At 42.0% G+C, this 16,432-nt stretch overlaps 1 protein-coding gene across 7 annotated transcripts in view; it reads right to left on the bottom strand.

Moving 5' to 3' along the window:
* Window positions 1-16,432, bottom strand: part of ADCY2 (adenylate cyclase 2) — a 237,679-nt gene that overhangs the window by 152,219 nt on the left and 69,028 nt on the right. The gene's annotated exons all lie outside the window — the stretch shown is intronic.

Here is a 16,432-nt window from a genome sequence, read left to right as displayed (position 1 = left end):
CTGGGGGGAGTTGGCCGGGGGGCACCGATCGCTGCTTGGGGTCTGGCTGGGTGTTGGTCGGTGGGTGGTGAGCAGTTGCATCACTTGTTTTTTTTCCCTGGGTTTTGTTCCTCTCTCTCTTTCGTTGTTGTTGGTTTTGTTTTTTTAAAATTACAATTTATTATTATTATTATTAGTTCCAATTACTAAACTGTTCCTGTTCTTATCTCAACCCACGAGTTTTCTCACTTTTGCTCTTCCGATTCTCTCCCCCATCCCACCGGGGGAGGGTGTGAGCGAGCGGCTGGGTGGTGCTCAGTTGCTGACTGAAGCTAAAACCCAACAGTTTGAAACAAGCAAAAGATGGTTCTTCTTACAATGCAGTTAAGCTGCTGAACACCTTGTCAGAAGATGCTGTTAAACAAGATGCAGCATACTGAAGGATTTAAAAAAAAATAAATCCCTAAATAAAAATTTTTAAGAAAGGTCCTGCCAGATCAGAAAAAGAAGTAAGAAACAGGTTTGTAAGAAACAGGAAATTATAAGCAAAAATGGATTACAAACCAGGGTGTGAGGGAAGTAGAAAGAAGAAATAGTGGGAGAAAACTTTCAGCAATTTACAAGGAAAACATCAGATTCAGAAGGCTAAAATAATATAATGGTATAAATAATTGGTAATAATAATATGGTAAACGTCTGACTTTTGCTAGTTTATAGCCAATATGAACGAAAGGGTGCCACTTTCAGAGCTATCAATATGAAGGCCAACAGTCACAGTTTTTAAGAAGGGAGGATTTATTTTTCTGTCCATAGTGCAAAAGAAGCCAATTTAACTGCATGCACTTTGACTGCGAAAGAGCATTGCAGATACAGAGGAGCATCACCCTGAAGCAGTTCAGTGCGAAGGCAAGCAACCATGGATTTTCCAACTCTTGCTTTACCTCTTGGCTCCCCAGTTCCCTAAGATACCCCATTATGCCTCACACCAAATCATCCAAATTGTGCCTAGCATTAATGAGAATCTGGACACCGCTATCTTCCTGGTACTGTTGTCACAGACTATCTAACAGGTAATAACAATTTTTAATGATGATAGAAGGAACCGTGTCAGTCATTTTAGGGATGGAAAGAGCATTCATTACTGTAGATCCCTTTTCAGAAGCTTTATTAGTCAATCTGTTTCTCAAAAAGTTTTAAGAACATTTCTGGCTTAACTCTAACAGTCTGGGCTCACCTCTGTTCTTTATCCTTACATTTCTTTCAGTGCCCATGAAGAAAAAAAAAAACGTACACCACCGCCTGAATGGATGCTCAATGTCTCTCTAGGGACAGCATTTTCCACTCTGGCAGTTAGCATAAGGAAAGCCTTTCTCTCGACATACACAGTCCCTTCTCTCTGCACACCCACAAGGACTGCCTGCGGCAGTCTTTCACTGTCAGGTATCGTATCAGTCCAGTAATTATGGAGCAGCATTTTCACACTTATTCTCATTCTTTTTAACTCTGGTACTATTGTGGTTGCCTGGAACTCTGACACTGATCAGCAAACGTATAGTGAAAAATCAATTATCTTGTCATGCAGTAATACATATGCCTGCAGCTCCCAGAAGGAGATATGAAAATTTAATGTTTCTCACTATGACCATGGCTTATGGATTCAGGGCTTAGCACATCCCGCATATGAATATGGAGGAAAAGGATGACCAGAGAAGGAACTGCCCCCCTGTCATGTGAGCATATGTCACCTCAAGTAGTGCCAAAGAGCAGAATCCCTCCTCTGGAGATTTCTGTAGATGGAAAGAGACCACAACAAACTTAAAACCACAACCATGCTCATAAAAGAAACAATCACATGCGTTTTTCAAGGAGAAGTATATGGTTTTAATTACATAGTACACATGGTTATACTGATTTATTCACGCAGAAATAATTCTTTGACTTAGTTTTGTTAAGAGTGACCAAAAGAGAGTGCAAGACATTTAAATCGTTCATTTGTAAAGAGAAGAAAGTTAAATCTTCATCAAGATCACTGAGAAAATCACTTCCTACACAAAAGCCATAATGCCGTTTAAAAATATATGGAATGCTATTTGAAAATATATGACTCTGGTCTATGTTGGAGGTTCCTGGATCCGGTAGCCTGACAGAGGTGAAGCTGCTGCAGCACCACGTCCCCACGTCCATCCAGTTGTGAGGCATGTGGGCACACGTGCATACAGTACATATATACATATACCCACGGCCAGCCATACAGATCAACACGGACCAAACACACAGCACTCAGGCAAACACAAGCTGCACCATGTCCTGATCCTGCTCCCCTCTCCGGCTGACCAGGATGAAGCACAAAATACGTACCTAGATACATTATGTATTGCTCCAGTAACGGGCCATGGATACCCAGTCTGTTCAGTAGCTGGCCCCTGAATCACACACACACACAAACAGGTCTCTCCAGCCCAGCTTGGACCCCCTGCTTCCTCCAGCAGCCAAGGCACACAGCCTCTGGCCTCTCCAGTATCTGACCCAGGCTTGCAGCCTCGTCTCCCGCTCTCCAGCTCGTCTGGCCTGACCAGTGATCACAGATGCGGAGATACACACCCACAAAATAACGCACGCAGGACAGTCTCTCCAGCTGCCCCTGCTCTCGGGCCCCTCTGACCCACGGCCCCTTGCCCCGTAGCTGGTACTGAGACCCCTCATGCACTCCAGCCTCTCCAGCTGCTGCACCACAGACACATGGGCCCCTGTGACCCATGGTGCCCGCTCCACTTGCTGCATGCAGACCCCCATACATACACACGCACACGGAATACAGTTCATCCAGTTAGAGGTTGAGAAGATGACAGGACAGACAGCGCGGGTCAGGCACAGGGCATGGCCAGATAACTGTACTGACCAGCAGCCTGTTAACACATGCTCAACCCCTTTTATCGCCTTATCCCTCTCTTTTCCCACACTTGTTCCTCCCCCAAACCACTATGACCCCTTCCTTCCCTCACCTTCGGTTCCTCCCCAAAACATCCCATAGTGAGTCTTGCGCAATCCAAAAATGGCCTATCTCTGCATCCCATAATGAGACCCGCAGCCTGCTGGCAGCGACCCCCTCCATCTGTAGGGGAGCTGGGGAGCCATTCCCATCGACCCACCTGGTTGACGGTCGTCACACCTAGGGCCTGGGGCTAATGGCTGTCCTCTGAGAGCCCAGTGAGGAGCTGGGCCAGCGTGCCCTCTTTGCTCTGGTTGGGTTATTGGGGTTCCTCTGTCATTGTTCCCCTGCTCCTTCATATTTTTGCAAATTAGCTTTTAATTAACATAGACCTGACAGTCTATCCAGCTAATCCGATCTGAGAAGAGTCAGTGGAGTTTGGGAAGTACAGACACGGACATCAGCAGAAGGCTGTGACAAGGGAAGTATCCAAATCTCTTGTGAAAGTAGGCGCATGTTTTTTCCAGAGAGGACCAGCTGCGTGCAGCTGCCATGATTTCTTAGCCCAGTAGTAGTGTGAGGAGTGTTGGAGTCACTGCTGGGGCTGCTCCAGCAGGGCTGAAGATGGCTCTCCACCCCACCTTCTGCTGCCTAACTGTGGTCTCCTCCCATCAGAGCAGGGAAAGCGGCAGAGCTTTGCCGCTCGAGACCCATCAGCACCAGTTGTGCATCCAGGCCCTGCATCAGGCAATTCAAATGCAGAGCCGGGTTTAACACTGACTCTGCTGAGGAAAGGGAGGTCGCAAAGTAGTGGGATCTTCATTTGCACTCTGCATCATGCACTCTGCTCTAACTCAGCAGGAGCTTAAAGGTTACTGACAAAGCCCAGGACTGTCGACACAGGTAGGTCCAGGGAGGATTCAGAACATGTTTACAAAGGTTGCTGCTTGCTCCCCCGCTGTCCCAGGCAGGCCAGCTCTGCTCGCGTGCAACCCTGGGACTTGACTCAGGAATATTTTTAGCTAATGCAGCTCAATGGAAGCTGAAATAATGTAGCAGAGAGAAAATAACTAGATAATGATTTAGGGGACTACGTGTGTAGCATGTACAAGAGACTCTGAAGTGACATGGTCAATACCAATAACAGTAGAAAGGAAATCATCTCTGCATTCAGAGGTCATCAGTGCAGCATCAATGCACTGAACTGAGGTGAGAAAGTGAACTAAAAACCCAAGGAAAACATTCACTGTTTAAACTGCTGGATAGCAGAAAAAAAAAGGTGTCATCACTGATGACTGAACAGCAAATGAAGCAAAATCTTAGAGCAAATAACGCAGAGCATTATCAAAGGTGCCTTATTATCCACCTTTTAATTTTTCAGCATTCCACTTCTCTTATTAGCATTTATGCTTTTGTCACCATTTTTGCATGGATAATTTCCATCTGTTTCTTCTTGTTCCTCTTGTCCTTTTTGCTGCATGTTCTTTTTTTACATCGTGACCATTTCTGCTCTTTTAAGACTTTCAAAGTGTTATCCTATGCTTATTTTACTAAAAAGAAGGGGGGCAGGAATCCAAGACAAGCCCTAAGGGCCTTAACCAACCTGAGTGCATTTGATGTTACAAAATTGATTTAACGTGATAAATGAGTGGACCATTTATCCATAAATGACATAGCATGTCAGCGCAAAAGAACCGGAGTTGAAATGTCACCACTTCACTGCCCAGTGAGGCTCAGAGGACACCATCAGTACAGCAACAGCCTCCCCGGGTGTCACACGGGGAGGACACCATCTCCCCTCCCCGCTCCTGCCCACTGGCCTGTGTGAGTTGGCCGGAGCACACAGACAGCCTGGGAGAATTTATCGTTGTTGCTATGGGCTGTTCTTTCCACAGACCAAATTTTAATGACTCTTTCCAGAGGCCAAGCAGTGTGTAAGTATCCAAAACATGTCTCGCAGAAAGAGAGAGTGCGCGTGTGTGTATGCAAAGGTCAGCAACAGCCAGCATTCAGAGACCATCAGCAAAACCCCAACAGACCTCTGGCAGAAGCTGAAACTCCATCTCACCACCCACGTACTAGAGGAAACGGAATTATTGCACACCTCATATTTGCATTCAGAGTGTGAAGCTCTCTCACGCAAGCTGTTGCAAACCTCCTTGAATAATCCAAACAGTTTCACTAGAAGTATGTATGTGAGTAAATGCTCATCAGCACACAGTCTCTTCCTATCTGCAAAAAATCTGGGCAAGATCTCATCTCTACGAGTCTTGGGACAAAGTGTGGCAAATAATGCTAGTAAATAGGACAGCCAAATCCTGCTGTGGTTAGCCTGAACAAATGTTGCTGTGGTAGAGCTGTTGCTGACCTACGACCATACAGAGTGAGACTATTCAAGACAAAGAAGATTATTCAAAGGTGGCACTTAGAAATCTTTTAAACAAACAGAGCAAATCTCTTCAGAGCATAAGTTGATTTATCTCTTCAGAGCAAAACTCAGTTTTGGCTTCTAAAAGACAAGAGTGCATCTGTGTTGAGGACCTCAAAATCTCACGCTTCAGCGTTTGAGCTACTCATTTGCATGGGAACTGGCTGTAATAATTTCCCCCAGTTTAAAACTGGTCAGATGAACTTTTAAGTTCTTCTTTTCATCCTCTTCTGAAGTAGAAGGTACTGGCAACAACTGTAGGAAGGACAGGCACTGGGATCTTGAATAGCTAGTCTTTTGCATGCATGGAAGTCTTCCTACTTACAGGATCAGTGGAACCAATTATTCTTGCTTAGGAATCAAGGAGAAAATTTTCTCTGCACCAGATTGATAGGGATGTGGAGGGCATATGCTTTCTTCTTCAGCACTGAGAACAAACATCTGCTGGGATCATTTAGGGTGATTTTGCTCAGGTGTTTGTTTCTTGCCCTGCAGAGGCCTCAATTACTGACCACTTATCAGTCTTAGTTCTGTGCATCTATAAGCTGTTGAGTCTTCTGGACACCTATAGTGTTTTGACATTGGTAAGTCTAAATTATTTGTTAAAACAGTGTCGAGGGCTGTGGATTAACTGTGCTATCGTATATCCAAAGACACGGGAGCTGGCCTAAGGTTCAGGTTCAGACATACCTCTGCATAGCTCTGTGTTTCCAGAGCAGCATAAGTGCTCTCCTGCAGCCTGAACTCCCAAAGCCTGTGGACCTGAGCTAGCTTGGTGCAGAGCCAGCTTGCTTTCTTCCAGCCTGTGTTCTTGTGGCTTCTGAGTTGATAGACTGCTACACATCTATGAGAAAATACATCCTCAGAAGGATGAAGAAAATAAAACTGCAAATAGATTCACAAACATAATTTTATGTCTGATAAACCATAGCCTATGCTGTTTTCAGACTGCTGCTATCAAAGTTAAAACATATAGAACAAAACCAGTAACAGTGGAGGAGCCAAATATCGGTTGTAACTAATACTGTCCCAGTCAGAAACCAACAGGGCTAGCAGAGCCCATGCAGGTGACCACGAGGCAAATATGCAGTATATAGTCTTTAGTATACCCATAACCTGTCTAAACTGACAGCAGATAAACATGATTTATCATACATAACTAGTGAGAGGCAGGGGAGAGACATGATTCCTTCTCAGGCCCACACAGAACAAATACTGATGCCATTCACTGGGTGTGCAGTAACAGATGTACCTTGAGAAGGGAAATAATATGCTGTGTAATAACCAAAGGTGCAATCCCTGGGAAGAATTAAGAATTACTTCAGGGTTTGCAGATGATGTCCTCCAGCTGTGTCTCTGCTAGTAAACCAAACAAGACTGGAAGGCAGTTTTGAGCTCCATGATCATCACTGCTGTATAGATGTTACCTTGTTCACTAGCACCATTTTGTTCTGGGCCAGCCAACATTTTCCCAGAGCCTTGACATGTCTTAAGGGGCAGAACACGTCTGGAATTATTCGGAGAAAGTTGACACCTGGCCACCCTGTTTGGGGAAGGAAGAAGGGTGGGAGTTTAGGCAGATAAACACGAGCTGTGCTGTGCCACCCAGCTCCAGGGCCAGAGAACGGCTCCCCTTCTACCAGCAGCGTAGCTGTAGCCACTAAGAAAAAAAAAAAATATGTGGCAGAAGTTTGTGTTACCTCATTTGCTTCTGGCCTCTGCCTGCTTTTTGGGAGCATTAACCGATTCCATCACACGCTTCCACGGCGCCTACAACATTGGCACTTGGAGACTGTAGTTAATAATTAAAAGCCAGGTAGCTCTGTAGCCAGCACGTCACTGCAACACGCTGAGGACCAATACATGGTAGAAGTGGGCTGAGGGAAATGAGGGCTATCCAAGGACTCGTGTGAACGAGCACTGGCAGGAATGCACAGGAGTGCAAATTTTGGGAGGTGGCTGGAAGAGGAATGACTTCTCCTGCCTGACCAGCAGCTTAGCATCAGGGGACGGCAGGGGCTCAGAGGACAACTTAAAAAGATTACATCCTATTGCAGGTCTCTTCGAATAGAGCGGGGCTTGAACCACTGCAACTTCGGGAAGTCAGTAATTTGGGGAGGGTGGCATCTCAGCTGGATTCTGACTCACCAAAGGCTTCTCTACGCAACAAAAGGCGTTTGTGCTCCTGATCCCTCTTCTTTTATACTGCACTAAAAGTGGCTGACAGGATGGGGAAATGTGTCCACATCTTGATAGTGAAAGGCATTTTTCTTCTACTGAATTCTTGAAAATAATGTGTAGGGATAGATGATAACTCTACGAGTACATAAAATGACAAAGCATCATGTCTAGAGCGAGTATCTCACCCAGAATTTTATGCTTCAGCTGCAATAAGAAGTAATTCACAATAAATTTGACAAATAATACCAAGCCATAAAGGTACTATGTAACTGAAAAGGCTAGGCAATGTCTGTGAAAATGGAAAGAAAACAGCAAAACTAACTCAATTGAAAGAATTAAAGATTCTTTACTCTAGAAAAATTACCTGGAAGGACAGTGTTACAAAATTCTGAATGCATAGATTTAGCCTTTCACTGGTAAGTTATTTACCTTAATGTAATCCTTAAAAAGATATGGAATACATCGCCATTGAAAAAGGTATTCTATACGTTGAGAGTTTAGCTGCTGCTCCAGCAATATTATGCGAGAGAGGAAGGTACAGCCGGTATAGCACGCTGCTTTCTGTTCCAGTTTAGAAGTACTGGAATTTCCAATCCCCTGTTTAACTGTTTTAGGTTTTTGGAGGTATAGCAGCCTTAGGATTGAGGATTCTAACCTAGACATTTTATAATTTAATTAATATACTAAAGGACTGTGGACCTGTTCATCAAATAAATTTCTATTTTGAAAAATTAAAACTGCTAAAAAAATTTGTCATTTTTAGGATAAGAAATGTGAGCTAAAATAGTATAAGAGTGATAAATAAATACACAGGTGAAATTTGTTGCTGATAAAAATATTAACTTCAATGGAGCAGACACAAAAGGCAATCTGACCCTTTCAGTAAAGCTTAAGAATCAATGCTAACTGGAGATATTTCCATGATTTTCAAAAAAAGGAGGCATTTATTACGTATCTTCTGTGCTTTGATGATTTCCTACACATCTCACCAGAACTATTTTCTATGCCTTTCTTAGATGCTGATTTTGGGCTGCAGGTAAATGCTGCTTTTGAAAACCCACATGGCCGCCTGCACACATGATTTCATTTCACCATGGCATTGCAATTCTCAGCCTTTGCTGAATTTTCCATCATATTAATTATTGCAGGACTTCTCTTTACAGCCTTAGGGACTTTCTGGAAGATGTTCACATTCTCTATGTTAATGCTTCAATACTATGAAATGCAATTATGCATTCTCCTACATATCTATACTCTTGTGGGCAAGTGGGCTCTTCATAAGCGTATCCAAACTGTGCAGATTGTCTTAAAGAATGAGTGAAACCCAAAGTATACCTGCAGATTGTAAAAATTAGTTAAAAAAACATAGCAGATGATAGATAGCATTTCAATATCTGCCTAGATTTAAGCATAAAATAAAGAGTAAAGAAACATGCAATAATAAAAAATATGCCTACTGTATTGTGCTATGCAGGACATAGCATTCCTATCTCAAAGTGGTTTGCAGCTGCTGCACAACATGGTGAGCCAGACTACTACCGGGGTGGGGAGGGCAAGGGGAAAAAGGGGCGAGGGATGGGACATCAATAGCTGCTGCTACAAGAAATACAGTCTCCCTCCTTCAATAGCAGTCACTGCCCTCCACCCCTTCAGCAGGGATAACAGCAATTCATCTCGTGTAACTGCAGGAGAAAGCAAGATTTGTTTAAGCTGCATTGCCTTCATGAATAACCGTTCCCCATCTCCTTCAAAAAATGGTATTCAAGGGAGAAGGATAAATTCAACTCACAGCAACAGCTTTTAGCCATTCAGACTACTAAAATTCCTATGTGATTGAAGCTTTTACTGTGTAGCTATACAGCCTCAGGGGTTATACAATAGTGAATGTACTTAAAGACATGGTCTTTTTTTCCAGCCTTTTTTTAATAAACATGATTTTTTCTTGTACTGCATGATAACAGCATAAACCAGCTTCTCTTCTATTTCTGAGCCCTAGAGCTGTACATTTTCTTCTTTTATTATTATCAGTGAATACTGATGCTTTTTATTTTTATTTTGCTGTTATGCCACTCTATTACATAAAACATTTTTTTGTAAATATCATCACCTATTACAAATGTTCAGTTAACAGATTAGTTTAAATCACTAGTCTAAACAAAAGGTATATGCCTATACGCTGTGTGGTGATTACAACACCTAAATGTCTATTATAGATGCCATATCAAAGCTGCCCATCTTTGAAAATCTGGTCCACCATCTGATACTGTCAATTACATATGTTCCTAGGACCTGATGAGATATAGAAGCGTAAGAAGCACTACTAACTCTGAAAAAGCTAAGTAGATCTATGGAAATATTTGTAATTTAGATATGGTATGTTCTTTTAGAGATTTCCTGTACGTATGAATTGCAAAACATGTGTTAAGCATCAACTCATGAATCTTGATAGAAATAATCATGTAATTATTGTTAGGTTAAGTGATCAAAAGCTGCACACACACACACACACACACACAGACAGAGGGGCAGAGAGGCACAAAGGCAGGCAGGAACCCAAATTAAGGACCCAGAGAAAAGGGACACCCTGTCCAGCCCCCTCTCCAGGCTGTCCCAAGGGGAGCCTCAGCCCCAGTGTCCAGGTGTGACACCCATCCCCATGGGTCATCAGGAACCGCTCTCCAGATCACCTCGTGGACTAAGGGAGGTTGCTGCCCTGGGGCATGGACACATGATGGATGCAGGGCAATGCAAGACTTACTTATTATGGGATGTTTAGGGCAGGAACCAAAGACAGGCAAATGGAGAGATCGTGGTGGTTTGGGGAGGGACAACAAAATAGAGGGAAAATAGAGGGATAAGGCGATAAAAGGAGTCAGTCGCATGTAAACGGGTTACTTGTTGGTACGCTGGCCAGGCCATGACCTGGTCAGCCTGCGCCTGACCACTCCAGTCTGTCCTGTCTTCTCATTAAACTCCATTTCTAACCCTTTTTCTTGGTGAGGGACTCGCTAGTCTGTGCGAACGTGTGTGTATGGGGGTCTCTGTGCAGCAGCTGGGGTATGGCCATGGTCCACAGGGTCCCCTGGGTCAGCGACTGGAGCAAGTGCAGGTGTGCAAGTGAGTGTGTGAGCACTAGCAACAATCAAGCTGGACCAGCTGGTGGGGAGGTGACGTGACCTGGGAGACTGCCGGAAAGATGTCCATGTGTGTGTGCATGGCTGTGAGCGCGGGGGCTGTACCAGCAGCTGGAGTGGGGCTCGCACACCCAGGTGCCAGCAACTGGCAAGACTGGGATCCAGGGGCAGCTACTGGGCAGACTGGGTGCCTGAGCGCAGCTGCTGGAGGGATCCGCACGGTACATGTGCATTGATATATGCAATGTACCTTATCCACTGACAGACCTTCATCCTGGTCAGCCAGAGAGGGGAGCAGGATGAGGCCACTGGTTCTGTTTGTGTTTGTGTGAGTGCTGCATGTGTCAGTCTGTGTGGCCAGCTGTATGTATATGCACGTATGTGTTGTGTACATATGTACAAATGCAGCACACTTTTGACAAACACAGATCCTATCAGATTAACCGGTTTCCCTTGACAAAACACATGAATTTTCTGGACAGAAAACACACACATGGCAGATCTTGTATTTTAAACTTCATAAAAAACTCCACACAGTAGAAAACCACTGGTTACTCCAGAAAAGATAGGGAAGAGTATAACTGCCATCTGTGGAAGAAGATATACAATGCAAGCCAGAAGGCTCGCAAGGCTCGCATTGCTGGTGGGAGGCTGGGACAGTCTCGCAGAATCAGTACGGCAAAACCAGAGGGGTTTTGTTCATCAGGGGGTACCTGCTGACAGTGCTCTGAGGGTTGAAACACTTAATGAGCCAACCACTAGGACCCCAATAGCAGGCTTGTGAGTAGCCAAAAAGAGGAAGGCCTACCCCATGCTATCAAAATTATCATCTACCTAACTTTGAAGAGTGTCTGTAAAATTTAATCTATCAACATTTGCAAAGAATAGGTGAAGTCCCATTGCAGCCTGCAGAATCAGGTCCCAAAAGGAGGCGTCTGGGCCACTGACCCCTCTACACAGGAACAAAGAGGTTCTAGTAGCAAGACAGTTAGAGATCCAAACGAGTAGCAAGAAAGTTAGAGATTCCAATGGGCAGGAAGATTTGCCTGACTGCTAAGTTAAAAATTCAGGAAAAAAACAAACAAACAAACAAATCAACAGTGGGTTGAAAAAGGGAAGAAAGCTTTATTAAAAAAAAAAACAACCCACAACAATTTCTTAGTCACTACAGATCTTGAAATAAATTATACCAAAAGCTCATGAATCAGAAGTCAAGCAGAAACCATAATCTGGATGTACGCTAACACTAGTTAGTGCATATACACCAACAGATCACATAAGAATAGGTAGCAGCTTCATCTTCAGCTGTCCATAGCACATAGGATAAAATTCGTATTCTAATAGGAGACCTCAGCCTAGCTGGTGGTAAATGCACAATATCTCGTGGATGTAGCCTTGGAACTTCCCAATTCAAATGTTCTTGAAAATAACAAAATTTTCATTTAGCAGTTGTTTTTGCCCACCAGGACAGAACATTACCTAAGGATTTATACCAGGCTACCAGAAAGGAACTGATCACACAAGCAAAGACCAAACACTACTTACATAAAAGTTGTTACAAATTGTTTCTTTTTGCTATATGCATTCTTGAACAGAGTCCAAAAAAAAAGAAAAATATATATATGTACCCATTCATGCTGTCCAGTTACAATTTTGCGCCTCTAAAAGGGACCCCTTTTATAGTGCTGCAAGGAGCTGCCAAAAAAATCCCAAAAGGTAAGAAACACTAGTTTAAAGAAAAAAAAAAACATGAATGACAGTTTGTAGTGAATTACCCAAGGTTTGGAAAACATTTAGCCACAGCTACTGAAAAAAGATTACAAGAGCAACAAAATCGCTTGTTGAGAGACTAAAACAATACTTTTTTAAAAGACTAAAAATCACACTCCTCATATATAACATCGGGAAAAAGAAAAAATGGAAGCTTATAGGATGTTTAATGATTTTGGTTAGCTCTTTTTTAACAAATTAAGAACAAAATGACCTCTAATGATAGTATCAACCCGTTATGAGATCAGAATGGTTGAGCAGTTGATAATAGAACAGGAAAAACACAAGTATTTGATTAGAATCTGTTCTGGTTTGGGGAGAAACAGGTTATGTGTTTATAGCAAGGGATAGCAGTGAAATACTTTCCATTCCAGCAATAACTGAAAGGGATGTTAAGTCGCAAAAGTCTTCTGAGCCAAATGCCTTAATGCCGTAATTAGAGACATGTTCTCTTGCAGCAGTCCTACCCACCAGGCTCCCTGGAACAGACAGAACAACATCCTCTGCTTGGCAGTAGGATGCTCACCTGGAAAGAGGGGGCAGAGTCCCGGATTCCAGACCGTGTGCCTTGTAAGGGTTAGGATTAAAATTTTCAACAGAAAAAAAAACCACGTACACTGTTACCTTTTCATAAACTGAGACTGGAACACAGGACTCTTTTTCCTCCTCCCTGTCACAGATCCCATAGCTGTGCATTAAACTCCCCACAGAACTGCAAGGGGAGACTAACTGGGTATTTTACTGTAGAGCCTGTGTCTCCACGCTGAGCCCTGCAGCACACTACCCCCTTTGTAGACCTAGACCCCTATTAGCATTTGGGGGCACTGCTGTGCCCCACAGCACTGCTGTGGCTGCTCCTGGCATGTTCCTCTAAGGCTAACGTCCACATTGCAAGAAAGATGTTGATGAAGCACAAGTCAGGGCTCAAAGAAGAACTGTGAAACCGGTGAAAGGCTTACCTAGTGCAAAAGCAAGCAACTAATTTATTTTACTGACAAAAAGGTTATGAGGCAAATTCATGATAGTCTAGAAGTACTCTCATGGGAGAAACAGAAACTGGATACTATTGGGTCTGTCAGTCTACTGACCAAAAAATTGAGATCCAGATGCTGGATGACAAGGCTAGACAAACTCCTAAGAGGAAAGAGGAAAAAAATTTTAACACTGATGGTCAACAACCATGGAAAAAATATGAAGGCTTGTGGAAGATCATCTCCATCATTGTCAATTTTTAAACCGAGGCGGATTCTCTCCCCCTGCAAAAAGCATGCATAGGTCAAACAGAAACTAGTTCATGTAAACAGCAGAGCGTGTATTGAAGGATTCTTTATCCCAGCAGGAGGTTTTTATCTCAGTATCTCTGACTGCAGCCGACACTGGATAATCAAGAGCATGCTAAGCCTTTCAGCTTTACTGAAACCAATTTTGGGTGTAGAACTTCACAGAGGACAACAAAAGGAATGACAAAACCAGTAAGACAGATAGGCTCTGCCAAATATCAATATAAGCAAATGCTTCTGAACATTGATTTTTCTCTACTGATAGACTGAAGGTATGATTAACTTCCAAAATGCTGCGGGATCCAACCAGAGTCACTGGAAGATGCTGAAAATTTGGAGAGGGTTCAGCAGAGGGCTACCAAAAGCATTATAAGGCAGGAGAACTCACCATAAGAAGAAAGACTGAAAGAACGGGGTTTGTTCAGCCAAGACGACAGAAAGCTCAGAGAAGATTTAATCAAAGTCTTCCAATACATAGGAAGTAGTTATAAAGGAGATGCAGGTACTCTCTACAGAAGGATACTTGCTATATATACAGGATATATATGCTATAATATCTGATGTTTACCTACAGACAGATTTGTTATACCACTGTCTTTCTGCTTCTTAAGTGCATACTACTTGTTCCCTATCTGTTCTCTAAAAAAATATCCATGCCAGAAGGAAAATGCATTGTTCATTGCTAACATTGTCATGTATTTTTTTCTGTTTTGTTGAGACAAATCAGTAGCCCTGAAATCAAAACAATGTATTTTTGTCAAAGCTAAGTGTAGCTCCGCAAGCCAGATTTACTCTACTTAGCCCTGAACATGTTTCTCTAAGCTTTTGAATTTCAGTCTACTGGTAGTTCCTCATCTCCGGGCTTTAGTGACTGAACTCTGCAAAGCAGCTTCAGTCCAGGCCTCACCAATATATAATATACTATATACTATATAATATAATTATATGTAATATATAATTATATATAATATAATAGTAATTAATTGTTTTTTCCCCAAATCCCCACATTCAACAGCATGGTCCTTTTAAACAACTATACCCCAGCTCTTTTTTGTTGTTGTTATTAATTACACACACTTATCCTATACCAACTTGAGGTATACCATTGACAACTGTTATTTCTCTTTTTAGTGTAATCGGTATCTCTAATCTAATCCTTTATTTGTGGTCTCGATTTTCAAAAGCAAAGAACACAAAACAAACATTTTTTTGCTTACACTCCAAAGTATAAACAATAGTAATCTAAAAGTGTACAGAGGGCAAATGGACTGCCATAGTGGCATTTAGCCCCTTCCACACATTCATAAGAACGCAGTGCACTCAGTACTTTCAGTAACTGCCAACCTATTCAGAACATTTAATACATTTTACAACGAGAAAATAGAAAATAAATAACATCCTGGAAATTAAATACTCTTAAAAAATTTACAAATTGCTCAATGACTTCCACTCTTTCTGAATGAAACAGGAAGTTACAAAAGAGATGAAAGACACTAATTGTGCATCACAGCCCATGATTTATTTCTTTTGATTCTGGAGACATGATGTGTCTAAAAATATAACATCTTCTGAAAGTACTGTTCTAGATATACCAAATTTTAATGGTCTAGAAAGATAGGCAAGAAAAATAAATTCTGCAACTTTACAGCCACTTTAAACCCAAAACGCTTTTATGGAAGGAGTGCCAAACATTAATACTGTTTTAGCAGCATATGTATACCCAGAATAAAAGCCATAGGTTGACATAAAACCAAGAATCACATTCTCCCTGATTTATTACACTACAATTATCAATAACTGTTTTACTGAATTATTAAAATACTACATTGACTGCAGATGACCACAGTCCTTGCTTAACATACAGCACAACTTGGCAAGCTTCACAAAAAAAACACAACTAACCCAAATCAGCAAGAGAAAAGCAAACCCACTTATCTCATCATTTAAAACTTCTACAGAGAACTACATCTTACAACATATTTTGTTTATGGGACTTCAATTTCAATATTCCATATAACACAGATCTGCAACTCAATTTCAATATTCCATATAACACAGATCTGCAACCATATCTGGAAATAAAATGTATTTTCCTGAACAACAACTTACAAGGCACGACTTTTGTAAAATCACTGCAATTTTGAAGTTATCCTGTGAAGCACAATGTTTTTCAAAATAAGGCTCAAGTAATTTAAAAGGTAAGTAAGTAGAAACTATTTGCTTCATTCTTCATGCTATTCACAATAAATAGCATGATGCCTAACTTTCTTGTTCTACTGCTATGTTTATAAAAATGTACTTACTTTTAAGCTTCAGTGTCATTTTGATGCAAAAGTTAAAATAATTCTGTTTCCCTAAAATGACATAGCTATATTAAAAAAACCCCATGTATTTGCTTTTCAAAATGAAATCTAAATTTTTCCTTAAAAATACAGATTTCTATCAAGACAGCTGCGATCATCACGGTACTACAACAAAAGCTGCAGTATTTCACCGTTTAAAAGATCTTCTGCAAAACAGTAAGGAAAACCAACTCCTAATATTTGGATTTTTAAAAATTATTAATCTGCAATATGTCATCTAGTAAAGTATCAGAGTTGAGTTACAAGCCGAGACCCAACTGCAAACACAGATGGGTTCCCTAAATGTCATGGAGTTTGGAGCCAGCCAGTCCCCTTTAGTCACGGGGCCCAGTCAGGAGGAAGCTGTAAAATTCCTATAAATGGCTGAG

The sequence above is a fragment of the Ciconia boyciana genome, chromosome 2 (assembly GCF_034638445.1).
Source record: "Ciconia boyciana chromosome 2, ASM3463844v1, whole genome shotgun sequence".
Classification (NCBI taxonomy): domain Eukaryota; kingdom Metazoa; phylum Chordata; class Aves; order Ciconiiformes; family Ciconiidae; genus Ciconia; species Ciconia boyciana.
Note: the sequence above shows the minus strand (reverse complement) of the source record. Positions and strands in the feature narration are given on the sequence as shown.